Raw genomic sequence first — 12,608 nt, forward strand, 5'->3', positions numbered from 1 at the left:
ATTAGCTGAACATACTACTTTAAGTATAACATAGAAAAAGCTAAGCCTCAAAGAGCACATATTATATGATTCTGCTTATATGAAATGTCCAGAAAAGACAAATCTAAAAAGAAATAACATAAATTAGTGATTGCCTAGGGCTGGAGGAAGGAATGGTGATTAAATGTACACTGGCATGAATAATTTTACTGAGGTAATGGAAATGTTCTAAAACTGCACAACTCGGTAAATTTATGAAAAAATCATTATATTATAAATTTAAATTCCTGTATATAGTTGGGTCCTATAGCTTTTCAAGTTTATTCTGACAATCTCTATCTTTTAATATGTGTGTTTAAACCATTTGTATTTAATGTAATGGCTGATAGGTTTAGATTTGAATTCATCATTTATTATTTGTTTTCTTTTGGTTTTCTCTATTTTTCACCCATTTGATTTCACTCTTCTGTCTTCTTCAGGTTTATTTGAACATAAGATACGCATGTCAATTTATCTACTGTGTTTTTGATTACACATCTGTGATTCTTTTTAAATTTGTTGCTCTAGTAATTACAATATACATGTTTAACTTTTTATAGTCTACTTAGAACTAATCAATTGCCACTTCAAAGGAATATAGAGCTCTCATCATCATATTGGTCCTTTTACCCTCCCCCATTTTATATTATATTAATAGTTGAGTTCTGTATTATACCTTTGTACATTAAAACCCAATCGGTGTTATAAGTTTTGATTTTTTTTTAGATGTAGTCTCACCCTGTTGCCCAGGCTGGAGTGCAGTGGCATGATCACAACTGACTGCCACCTCGAACTCCTGGGCTCAAGTGATCCTCCCACCTCAGCCTTCCGAATAGCTGGGACTGCAGGAACACACCACCATGCCCAGGAAAATGTTTTAATTTTGTAGAGACAGAGTCTCACTATGTTGCCCAGGCTGGACTTGAACTCTTGGGCTCAAGTGATCCTCCCGAACCAGCCTCCCAAAGTGCTGGGATTATGGGTGTGAGCCACTGTTCTCAGCAACTCTTGATTTCAACTCTTGAATATATTTTAAGAATCAAGATAAGAATAGTCTAATTATCATTTATGTTACACTTCTTTCATTCCAGGTGTTTCATATTTCCTTCTGGTATCGTATCCCTCTCGGAGTAAAGAACTCTTAGCAAATCTTTAGAGCAGTTATACTAGAAATTAATTCTCTTACTTTCCCTTCATTTGAGAATATCTGTATTTTACCTTTGTTTTTCCTGAAGTATATTTCCACCTAGAATTCTGGAATGGCACTCTTTTCTTTTAGAATTTAAAAAAATGTTTTGAACTTTCATTCTAGCCTAAATGGTTTCTGATGAGTGTCAAACATTCCCTGAGCAGTAACATTGTAGCAACTATTATGTTGGCTTGTTACAGTTCCAAAGATTAAGCTAGTAAGGAGATAGACAGCAAGTCCAAATGGAGTTAGACAGCTGTACTCACACTGATAGCATAAGCAAGATCAGCATGGTGTCAACTATCTGCACCCCTATTCCCACAGGATGACACTGAACTGGGTGGACCAGATGATCAAAAATATAAGCTGAGGATTGCTCTGTCATGTAACAGCCAACTCTAGACTTTAGTTAAAGGGGAGAAGGCAAGGTGAATAGCCCTACACGTCACCAGAATCAGGGAGTTAGGATGAGGACCTTGCTCATGGCAGCCTCTCAAAAAATAGGGAGGCAAGTGAGAAACTTGCAATCACTCCTAATATGTTGCCTATCATACCATGTTTCAGAAAGATCACAGGATTAGGTCAAGGTATGGTTTAGCCTTGCCTGTGGAACCTATGTGGAAATGTGCAAGATGGTCAGAGTGCCATAGTGGAGCTGTTCCACTGTGATAAGAAATCCACAGACAGGCAAGTCATTGTTTCCTTATAACTCACGTATTATATTTGTCTGGCTACAGTTGAGAATTTTTCCTTTATCTTTAGTTTTCAGCAGTTTTAATATGATATGCTTGGGCCTGGATTTTTTTTAGACTTAACTTGTTTAGATTTCACTAAGCTTCCTAGATCTGTGGGTTTATGTCTTTTATCAAACATGGGCATTTTTCAGTCATTATTTCTTCAAATTTTACCCGCATCACATTCGTTATTCTCTATTTGTGGGAATCCTATAACTTCAACCCCTCTTATCAGAAAAATAGATTTCCCTTTTGAAACCACCTTTGAAAAGTCTATGACAGTGAGAGAAATCCAACATGGCTAGCTCCTTCTTGGTTCTAGCCTCACAGGCTGGCTGTCTTCACTCATTCCTGGGCATTGGCCAAGCTAACTAAGCAAGGAATTTAGTTTATGGTTTCACTTGGAAGAAAGAATTATAATAGTCCCTTCCTAAAACTAATCCCCTCTATGTTTGGGGGGCTGAAACAATCTTCATAAAACTAATGAAAGACCACAAGATTAGATTATGGGAAGGACCTAATTCTGCTAAAACATAGGCACATTTTATATAATCTCTTACTGCTCAAGAGTCAATATGGCCAGACATTATAAGATTTTTGACTTCCTTCCTCAATTGCTTCTATATATAACATCATTATCATAGAACCTCAGATTGGTCTTTTGAGATTTTTTTCAGACTTTTGCATTCTGGCAACTGACTCACCCCACCCAGACACAAGACTCAAGGAGTCCTATGGCCTCACCCAGAGGTAGACTCATTGCATGAAGACCATTTTCCACACCCCATGACTGTGTCTCCAACCAATCAGCAGCACCCATTCCCTAGCCCCTTGCCTACCAAACTATCCTTGAAAAACCCTAACCGCTGAACCTTCATAGAGACTTATTTGAGTGACAACTCTAGGATTGCCTCTTGGTGGCCTTGTGTTAATTAAACTCTTTCTTGAGCAGGAGTTTCTACTCTTATATCAGATAAAAGGCTTTAAAACAATAAAAATTAAAGACAAGGAAGGGCATCACATAAGGGTAAACAAGGATAAAGATAAACAAGAAGACATAACTATTTTAATTATATATGCACCTAACAGAGCACCCTGATTCATAAAACAAGTTTTTCTTGGCCTATGAAAACACATAGACAACCACACAAACTATTAATAGTGAGAGCCTTCAACATCTCCACTGAAAGCTTTAGACAGATCATCAAGGCAGAAAACTGATAAAGAAGCTCTAGACTTAAACTCGACACTTGACCAATTGGACCTAATAGACAGCTACAGAACACTCCACCCAAAAACCACAGCATATACTTCTGATCTGCACATGGAACATATGCTAAGATCAACCACATGATCAGTCATGAAGCAAGTCTCAATAAATTCAAAAGCATTGACATTGTACCAAACACACTCTCAGAACACAGTGCAAATGGAGAGAAAGGATATTAGAGTTTGAAAGAAAAAAACAGGCGTTGCAATTCTACTCTCTGACAAAACAGACTTTAAACCAACAAAAATCAAAAAATACAAAGAAGGGCATTATGTAATGGTAAAGGGAACAATTCAACAAGAAGAGCTAACTATTCTGAAAATATATGCACCCAATACAGGAACACCCAGATTCATAAAACATGTTCTTAGAGACCTACAAAGAGATTTAGACTCCCACACAATAATAGTGGGAGACTTTAACACCCCACTGTCAGTATTAGACAAATCAATGAGACAGAAAATTAACAAGGATATTCAGGACTTGAACTCAGCCCTAGATCAAGTGGACCTAGTAGACGACTACAGAACTCTCTACCCTAAATCAACAGAATATACATTCTTCTCTGTGCCACATGACACTTACTCTAAAATTAACCACATAATTGGAAGTAAAACACACCTTCACAAATGCAAAAGAACTGAAATCATAACAAACATTCTCTCAGACCACAGTGCAATAAAATTAGAATTCAGGATTAAGAAACTCACTCAAAACCACACAATTTCATGGAAATTGAACAATCTGCTCCTGAATGACTCCTGGGTAAATAATGAAGTTAAGGCAGAAATCAAGAAGTTATTTAAAGCCAATGAGAACAAAGAGACAACATATCAGAATTTCTGGGATGTAGCTAAAGCAGTGTTAAGAGGGAAATTGATAGCACTAAATGCCCACATCAGAAAGCTAGAAAGATCTCAACATCACATTTAAAAGAGCTAGAGAGGCAAGACCAAACTAATCCAAAGGCTGGAAGAAGAAAAGAAATACCTAAGGTCAGAGAAGTATTGATGGGCATACAGACATGAAAAACCCTCCAAAAAATCAACAAATCCAGGAGTTGGCTTTTTGAAAAACAATAACAAAATACATAGACCACTAGCTAGACTACTAAAGAAGAGGAGAGAGAAGAATCAAATAGACACAATAAAAAATAATAAAGGGGATATAACCACTGATCCCACAGAAATACAAACTACCATCGGAGAATACTATAAACACCTCTACACAAATAAACTAGAAAATCTAAAAGAAATGGATAAATTCTTGGACACATACACCCTCCCAAGACTAAACCAGGAAGAAGTCAAATCCTTGAATAGACCAATAACATGCTCTGAAATTGAGGAAGTAATTAATAGCCTACCAATCAAAAAAGGCCCAGGACCAGACAGATGCAGAGCTGAATTCTACCAGAAATACAAAGAGGAGCTGGTACCATTACTTCTGAAACTATTCCAAACAATATAAAAAGAGGGACTCCTCCCTAACTCATTTTATGAGGCCAGCGTCATGCTGATACCAAAACCTGGCAGAGACACAAGAAAGAAAGAAAATTTCAGGCAATACTATTCAAGAGATAGGCATGGGCAAAAATTTTATGATGAAATCACCAAAAGCAATTGCAACAAAAGCCAAAATTGACAAATGGGATCTAATGAAACTAAAGAGCTTCTGGGCACAGCAAAAGAAACTATCATCAGAGTGAACAGGCAACCTTACAGAATGGGAGAAAATTTTTGCAATCTACCCATCCGATAAAGGTCAGATATCCAGAATTTACAAGGAACTTAAACATGTTTACAAGAAAAAAACAACCCCATCAAAAAGTGGGCAAAAGATATGAAGAGTCACTCCTCAAAAGAAGACATTTACATGGCCAACAAACATATGAAAAAAAGCTCAACATCACTGATGATCATAGAAATGCAAATCAAAACCACAATGAGATACTGTCTCACAACAGTCAGAATGGTGATTATTAAGAAGTTAGGAAACAATAGATGCTGGCAAGGCTACAGAGAAGCAGGAACCCCTTTACACTGGGAATGTAAATTAGTTCAACCATTGTGGAAGACAGTATGGCAATTCCTCAAGGATCTAGAACCAAAAATACCATATGACCCAGCAATCCCATTACTGGGTATATACCTAAAGGAATATAAATCATTCTACTATAAAGACACATGCACATGTAGGTTTATTGCAGCACTATTTACAATAGCAAAGACATGGAACCAACCCAAATGCCCATCAATGATAGACTAGATAAAGAAAATGTGTTACATATACACTATGGAATACTATTCAGCAATAAAAAGGAATGAGATCATGTCCTTTGCAGGGACATGGATGAAGCTGGAAGCCATGATCCTCAGCAAACTAATACAGGAACAGAAAACCAAATGCCGCATGTTCTCACTCATAATTCAGAGTTGAACATTGAGAACACATGGATGCAGAGAGGGGAACAACACACACCAGGGCCTCTTAGCAGGTAGTGGGTGCAGGGAGAGAACTTAGAGGGAGAATCAATAGGTGCAGCAAACCACCATGGCACATGTATACCTATGTAACAAACCTGCACATTCTGCACATGTATCCCATTTATTATTTTAGAAGAAATGAAGGGGAAAAAAAGACTAACAAAGTAAACAAAAAAGAAAATCTAAATAAGTACAATCAGAAATGACAAAAATGAAATTGCAACTGATCCCAAAGAAATACAAAAGATCCTCAGAGAATACCATGAACAATTCTGTGCACACAAATTAGTACCTCCAGAGGAAATGGATAAATTCCTGGAAACACATAATCTCCCAAGATGGAATCAGGAAGACATTAAAACCCTGAGTAGACCAATATTGATCTATGAAATTGAATCAGAAAAAACAAACCTACCAACCACAAAATGCCTCGATCAGATGGATTCACAGCCAAGTTCTACCAGATGCATAAAGAAGAACTATACCTATCCTACTGCAACTATTCCAAAAAATTGAGGAGAAAGAACTACCTAACTCATTCTATGAGGCCAGCATCAGCTTAATACTGCAAAAATCTGGCAGTGACACAACAAAAAAGGAAACTTCAGGCCAATATCTCTGATGAACATAGATGTAAAAATTCTCAACAAAATATTAGCAAATCGAATCCAGCAGCACAACCAAAAGTTAATACACCATGATCAAGTAGGCTTTATTCCTGAGATGCAAAGCCGGTTTGACATATGCTCTTCAAGAGATGTGATTCACCACACAAACAGAATTAAAACAAAAAACATATTATCATCTCAATAGATGCTGAAAAAGCTTTGGATAAAATCCAGCATCACTTCACAATAAAAACCCTCAAAAAACTAGGCATCAAAGTGTGTCCAGAATTGGTGGGTTCTTGGTCTCACTGACTTCAAGAACGAAGCCACGGACCCTCACAGTGAGTGTTACAGTTCTTAAAGACGGTGTGTCAGGAGTCTTGTTCCTTCTGATGTTCGGACGAGTCCAGAGTTTCTTCTTACTGGTGGGTTCATGGTCTCACTGACTTCAGGAGTGAAGTTGCAGACCTTCTCGCTGAGTGTTACAGCTCTTAAAGGCAGCACATCTCGAGTTGTTCGTGCATCCCAGCCAGAGTTGTTCATCCCTCCTGGTGGGTTCCTGATCTTGCTGGCTTCAGGAGTGAAGCTGCAGACCTTCGCAGTGAGTGTTACAGCTCATAAAGGCAGTGCAGACCCAAAAAGTGAGCAACAGCAAGATTTATTGTGAAGACCAAAACAACAAAGCTTCCACAGGGTGGAAGGAGACCTGAACAGGTTGCTGCTGCTGGTTCAGGTGGCCTGCTTTTATTGCCTTATCTGGCCCCACCCACATCCTGCTGATTGGTCCATTTTACAGAGAAATGATTGGTCCATTTTACAGAGAGCTGATTGGTCCATTTTACAGAGAGCTGATTGGTCCGTTTTGATAGAGTGCTGATTGGTGCGTTTGCAAACTTTTAGCTAGACACAGAGTGCTGATTGGTACGTTTACAATCCTTTAGCTAGACACAAAAATTCTCCAAGTCCCCACCTGATTAGCTAGACACAGAGTGCTGATTGGTGCATTTATAATCCTTTAGCTAGACAGAAAAGTTCTCCAAGACCCCACCCTTCCCAGAAGCCCAGCCAGCCTTACCTCTCACTGGCACTGGCCGGGGGACTTTGCAGCACCTAGCCCGGGCACTCTGGCAGCCCAGAGGGAGCTCGTCCAGGACAACCAAGAGGAAAAGAGGGGAAGCGAGAAAGAGATGGAGACCCGCCATCGTGGCCAATGACCCCGCGAAGAGGGAACAGCAGTCCACGCACAGGACCCAGCCTCTCATCAAGCCCAGCAGGCGCTGGACCTAGCCTCTGATCAAGCCCAGCAGGTGCCAGCCTGCGCGCTGAGTGCAGGGTCCGCTAAGCCCGCACCCACTGGGAACCCCTGCAGGACCACCAGGGCCGCACGCAGCCCGGGCTCCCGCCCACACCTCTCCCTCCACACCTCCCTGCAAGCAGAGTGAGCGGCTCTGGCCTGGGCCAGTCCCAGAGAGGGGCCCCCACAGCGCAGCGGTGGGCTGAAGGGCTCCTCGAGCGCGGCCAGAGTGGACGCCGGGGCCGAGGAGGCACTGATAGTGAGCGAGGGCTGCTAGCACGTTGTCACCTCTCAAAAGTAACATACTTCAAAATAGCCATCTATGACAAACCCATAGCCAACATCATACTGAATGGGCAAAAGTTAGAACAATTCCACTTGAGACTGGAACTAGAAAAGGATGCCCACTCTCACAACTCCTATTCAACATAGTACCAAAAGTCCTAGCCAGAACAATCAGGGAACAGAATGAAATAAGACACATCCAAATAAGAAATGAAGTCAAACTATCTGTCTTTGCTGATGACATAATTTCATGCCTAGAAAGCTGTTAAGACTCTGACTGAAAGCTACTAGAATTGATAAATAATTTTAGCAATGTTTTAGGATACAAAATCAATGTACAAAAATCAGTAGCATTTCTATACACCAATAACATCCAGGTTGAGAGTCCAGTCAGGAACACGATCCCATTTACAATAGCCACAAAAAAAAAAAAAAAAATACTTAGGAATATAGCTAACCAAGGAAGTGGAAGATCTCTACAAGGACTACAAAACACTGCTGAAAGAACTCAGATATAACACGAATAAACAGGAAAACATTCTAGGCGCATGGATTGGAAAAATCAATATTGTTAAAACGGCCATACTGCTCAAAGCAATTTAGAGATTCACTGCTGTTCCCATCAAGCTACTGATGTCATTCTTCACAAAATTAGAAAAAACTATTATAAAATTCATATGGAGCCAAAAAAGAGCCTGAATAGCCAAAACAGTCCTAAGCAAAAAGAACAAAGCTGGAGGCATCACACTACCCAATTTCAAACTGTACTATAAGGTTACAGTAACCAAAACAGCAGGGTGCTGATACAAAAACAGACACAAAGACAAGCAGAACAGAATAGAAACCTCAGAAATAAAGACACACGCCCACAACCATCTGATCTTTGACAAGGCTGACAAAACAAATGGGGAAAGGACTCCCTCTTCAATAAGTGGTGGTGGAATAATTGGCTAGCCATATGCAGAAGAAGGAAACTGGACTGTTACCTTCAACCATATACAAAAATTAACTCAACATGAGTTAAAGATCTAAATGTAAGACCTCAAACGATAAAAATACTAGAAGAAAACCTTCTCAACATCAGCCTTGGCAAAGAATCTTTGGCTAAGTCCCCAAATCCAATAGCAACAAAAACAAAAATTGACAGGTGGAACCTAATTAAACTAAATAACTTCTGCATGGCAAAAGAAACTATCAACAGAGTAAACAATCTACAGAATGGGAGAAAATATTTGCAAATTAAGCACCCAAAAATGGTCTAGTATCCAGAATCTACAAGGAACTTAAATCAACAAGCAAAAAACAAATAACCACATGAAAAAATTGGCGAAGGACACAAACAGACCCTTCTCAAAAGAAGATGTACAAGCAGCCAAGAAACATGAAAAAATGCTCAATATCACTAATCATCAGAGAAATGAAATCAAAACCACAAGGAAATACCATCTCACACCAGTCAGAATGCCTATTTTTAAAAAGTCAAAAAACAACAGCAACCAATAAACAGATGCTGGCAAGGCTGTGGAGAAAAGGGAATACTTATATACTGTTGGTGGGAATGTAAATTAGTTCAGTTACTGTGGAAAACAATTTGGAAATTTCTCAAAGAACTTAAAACAGCTACCATTCGATTCAACAATCCCATTACGGGGTGTATACCCAAAGGAAAATAGATAATTATACCAAAAAGACATATACACTTGTATGTTCATTGCTGTGCTATTTATGATAGCAAAGACATGGAATTAACCTAATGTGCCCATCAATGGTGGATCCTATACAGAAAATGTAATACATACACACCATGGAATACCATGCAGCCATAGAAAAGAACAAAATACTGTCCTTTGCAGCAACATAGATGGAGCTAGAGTCCATAATCCTAGGTAAATTAGCACAGGAAGAAAAAACCAAATCCCACATGTCTCACTTATAAGTGGGAGCTAAACATTGAGCACCGTGGACATAAACATGGGAACAACAGACACTACAGATTACTAGATTGGGGAGGAAAGGAGGAGGCCAAGGGCTAAAAAACTACCTATTGGTACTATGCTCACTACCTAGATGTGATATACCACGTAACACAACTGCACATGTACCCACTGTATACAAAATAAAAGTTGAAATTTAAAAAATAAACACATAAGCTCTTTCTCCGCTGCAAAACCACAGTCTCAGTGAATTGGTTTTGTCCATGCAATGGGCAGAAAGAACCCATCAGGTACTTACACTTTCTCACAGTTTTCAGCACCTGGAGCCTTGCTGCCATCACTGTTAGTATCACCACTACTACTGCGGGACTGTCTGGGGGCTGAGAAGGAAAAGAAGAAAAAAAAAAGTAAAATGAATCCTACTGCCTCTGAATATTAGTTATCCACTTTCCTGCTTCTTAAACCAGAACTATGTTTTTCCTGCAGTTCTGTCTAGGTCCCTACCTTGGACTCAGGACTGGAGATACTGGAGGGAAAAAATGGGAAACTCGCCAACAGTTGGTTGGTACTTCAAATTCTCATCTTCCTCTTCAATTTTCCTGCTACCATTTACTTTTCAAAGCTCTCACTTAGCTGCTGCATGTAATCTGTTTAAATTTTATAACTGTATTCACTAAGAAAGACAAGGTAGAGTATGGTGACTCCATCTTAACTCTTGAAGCCAGGACTTTCTCAGCCTCAATTTTGTCACCTGAGAACTGAAACCATCAGTGGTTACGCAGCATAATTGCATTAAGAACATGATCTTACTATTCCAGGAAGTTCTTATCTGGGAAAATGAAATTGTATATAATTTTTGGTTGTTTCAGGGACTTCCTAAAAATTCAAATATTTGAACAAAAGAACACTCATCTAATTCTCATCAGGGCAATGGGCCCCTTCTCAAATTGGCAAGTCATTCAGTGTACTTTTTTTGTTATTGTTACTCGTCAAGGCTTGCTTCAAAACCCTTACCTCACTGTGTTCATCAGTTCCAAATGATTGAAATATCACAAATTATTCCAATCCTAATCATGCTCCAGCATTGAGTTATCTATTCTAAATCAGACCCCCAAAGTCTTATGCATATCTTACTATTGACTACCCCTTCCTAGACATTACTAAGACAGGCAAATACTGATATCTCTTATTGCAGTATGGGATAAATGGACTTAGCTTGATCAATCAAAACATTATTATGGTGTATCATAATATATATATATATATAATATATATGTGTATATATGTATGTATATATGTATGTATATATATATACATATATATATTATATGTATATATATATATATTCTCTTTTTCTGGAGAACCCTAACTGGGACACATACCATTATATATACATATGTGTATGTGTGTGTGTGTGTGTATATATATGTATGTGTATGTGTATATATATATATATTTGTGTGTGTACCAGTTATGTGTGTGTGTGTGTGTGTGTGTGTGTGTGTGTATAAAACAAGGAATTGACTTGCCTGATTATGGAGGCTAAGTGCCATAATCTGCCGTCTAAAATTTGGAGAACAAGGGAAGTTGATGGTGTAATATCAGTCCAAACTTGAAGGCTTAAGAACTGGAAGACTAACGGTGTAAGTCCTGGCCTGAGTCCAAAGGCCTAAGAACTGGCTCTGATGTCTGAGGGTAGGAGAAGACAGATGTCTCCACTCAAGCAGATAGGAAATTCTCCCTTCATCTACCTTTTTCCTCTATTCGATGGATTGGATGATGCCCACCCACATTGGTGAGGGTGGATCTTCTTTACCAATTGATAGACCAATTCAGTCTACCAATTCAAATGCTAATCTCTTCCTGAAACACCCTCACAGACACACCCAGAAATGATGTTTTGCCAGCTATCTGGGCATCCCTTAGCCTACCCAATTTGACACATACAATTAACCATCACAGATGTGTGTGTGTGTGTGTGTGTTTGTGTGTGTGTTTGTAGAAGTCAGCAATTGACAGACCTATCCAAAAATATTCTTGTGGGACCAATTTAGCAATTGAAAACACTTACCAGTTCCTCTACTTTCACAAAAATAGTTTAGACAAATCACTAAAGATCTTAACAAGAGTTTATATATCACAAATGAGAGGCATGAAAATTACCCAGTTTATTTACACCTGCCAACCTTTATGGACTAGAAAGTTCCCTGGATATCGCCATCCCAGTATTGTCAATAAGAAGTTTTCCACTTGTTTTGCCTTGTTACACGATACCCAGAAGACAATTTTATTTTTCTACATCCACTTCTATGTTCAAGAACTTTTCTATATTAGAGTCATGTAGTTAGCTCCCATCTTCTGAGTCTCTCTCAAGCTCCCAGACACCCACCTGAAAACACTTAACTTCTGTACCTTTTTTCTTTGAACCAATGTTCCTTCTTTTCATACGTACAAAACTATCACCTGTTCTGTAGAGAACCAAACCATAATTATTGGATGCTTGAACTGTAAATGCCACACACTAGTGTGTTAATATAGGTATGTGTGTAGTTAAATAAATATGTCTGAGCTAACGGAAGAAAAATAACTCATTTGCCCTTAATCCAATTTATTTACAGGCTATATGACTTGTCTGCTTTTTTAAAAATTTTGCCTAATATCTCAAAGGCTCTTCTCCCCTTTTTGCTTTTTATTTTAAACAAGACTGACATTAATGTCTTTAAAAGTATCATGTAAATATGTTATGCATGGTGTACCAAAATGTGAGGCATTGCGAGTTTAGAATCTGTC

The sequence above is a fragment of the Nomascus leucogenys genome, chromosome X, assembly GCF_006542625.1.
Source record: "Nomascus leucogenys isolate Asia chromosome X, Asia_NLE_v1, whole genome shotgun sequence".
NCBI lineage: Eukaryota > Metazoa > Chordata > Mammalia > Primates > Hylobatidae > Nomascus > Nomascus leucogenys.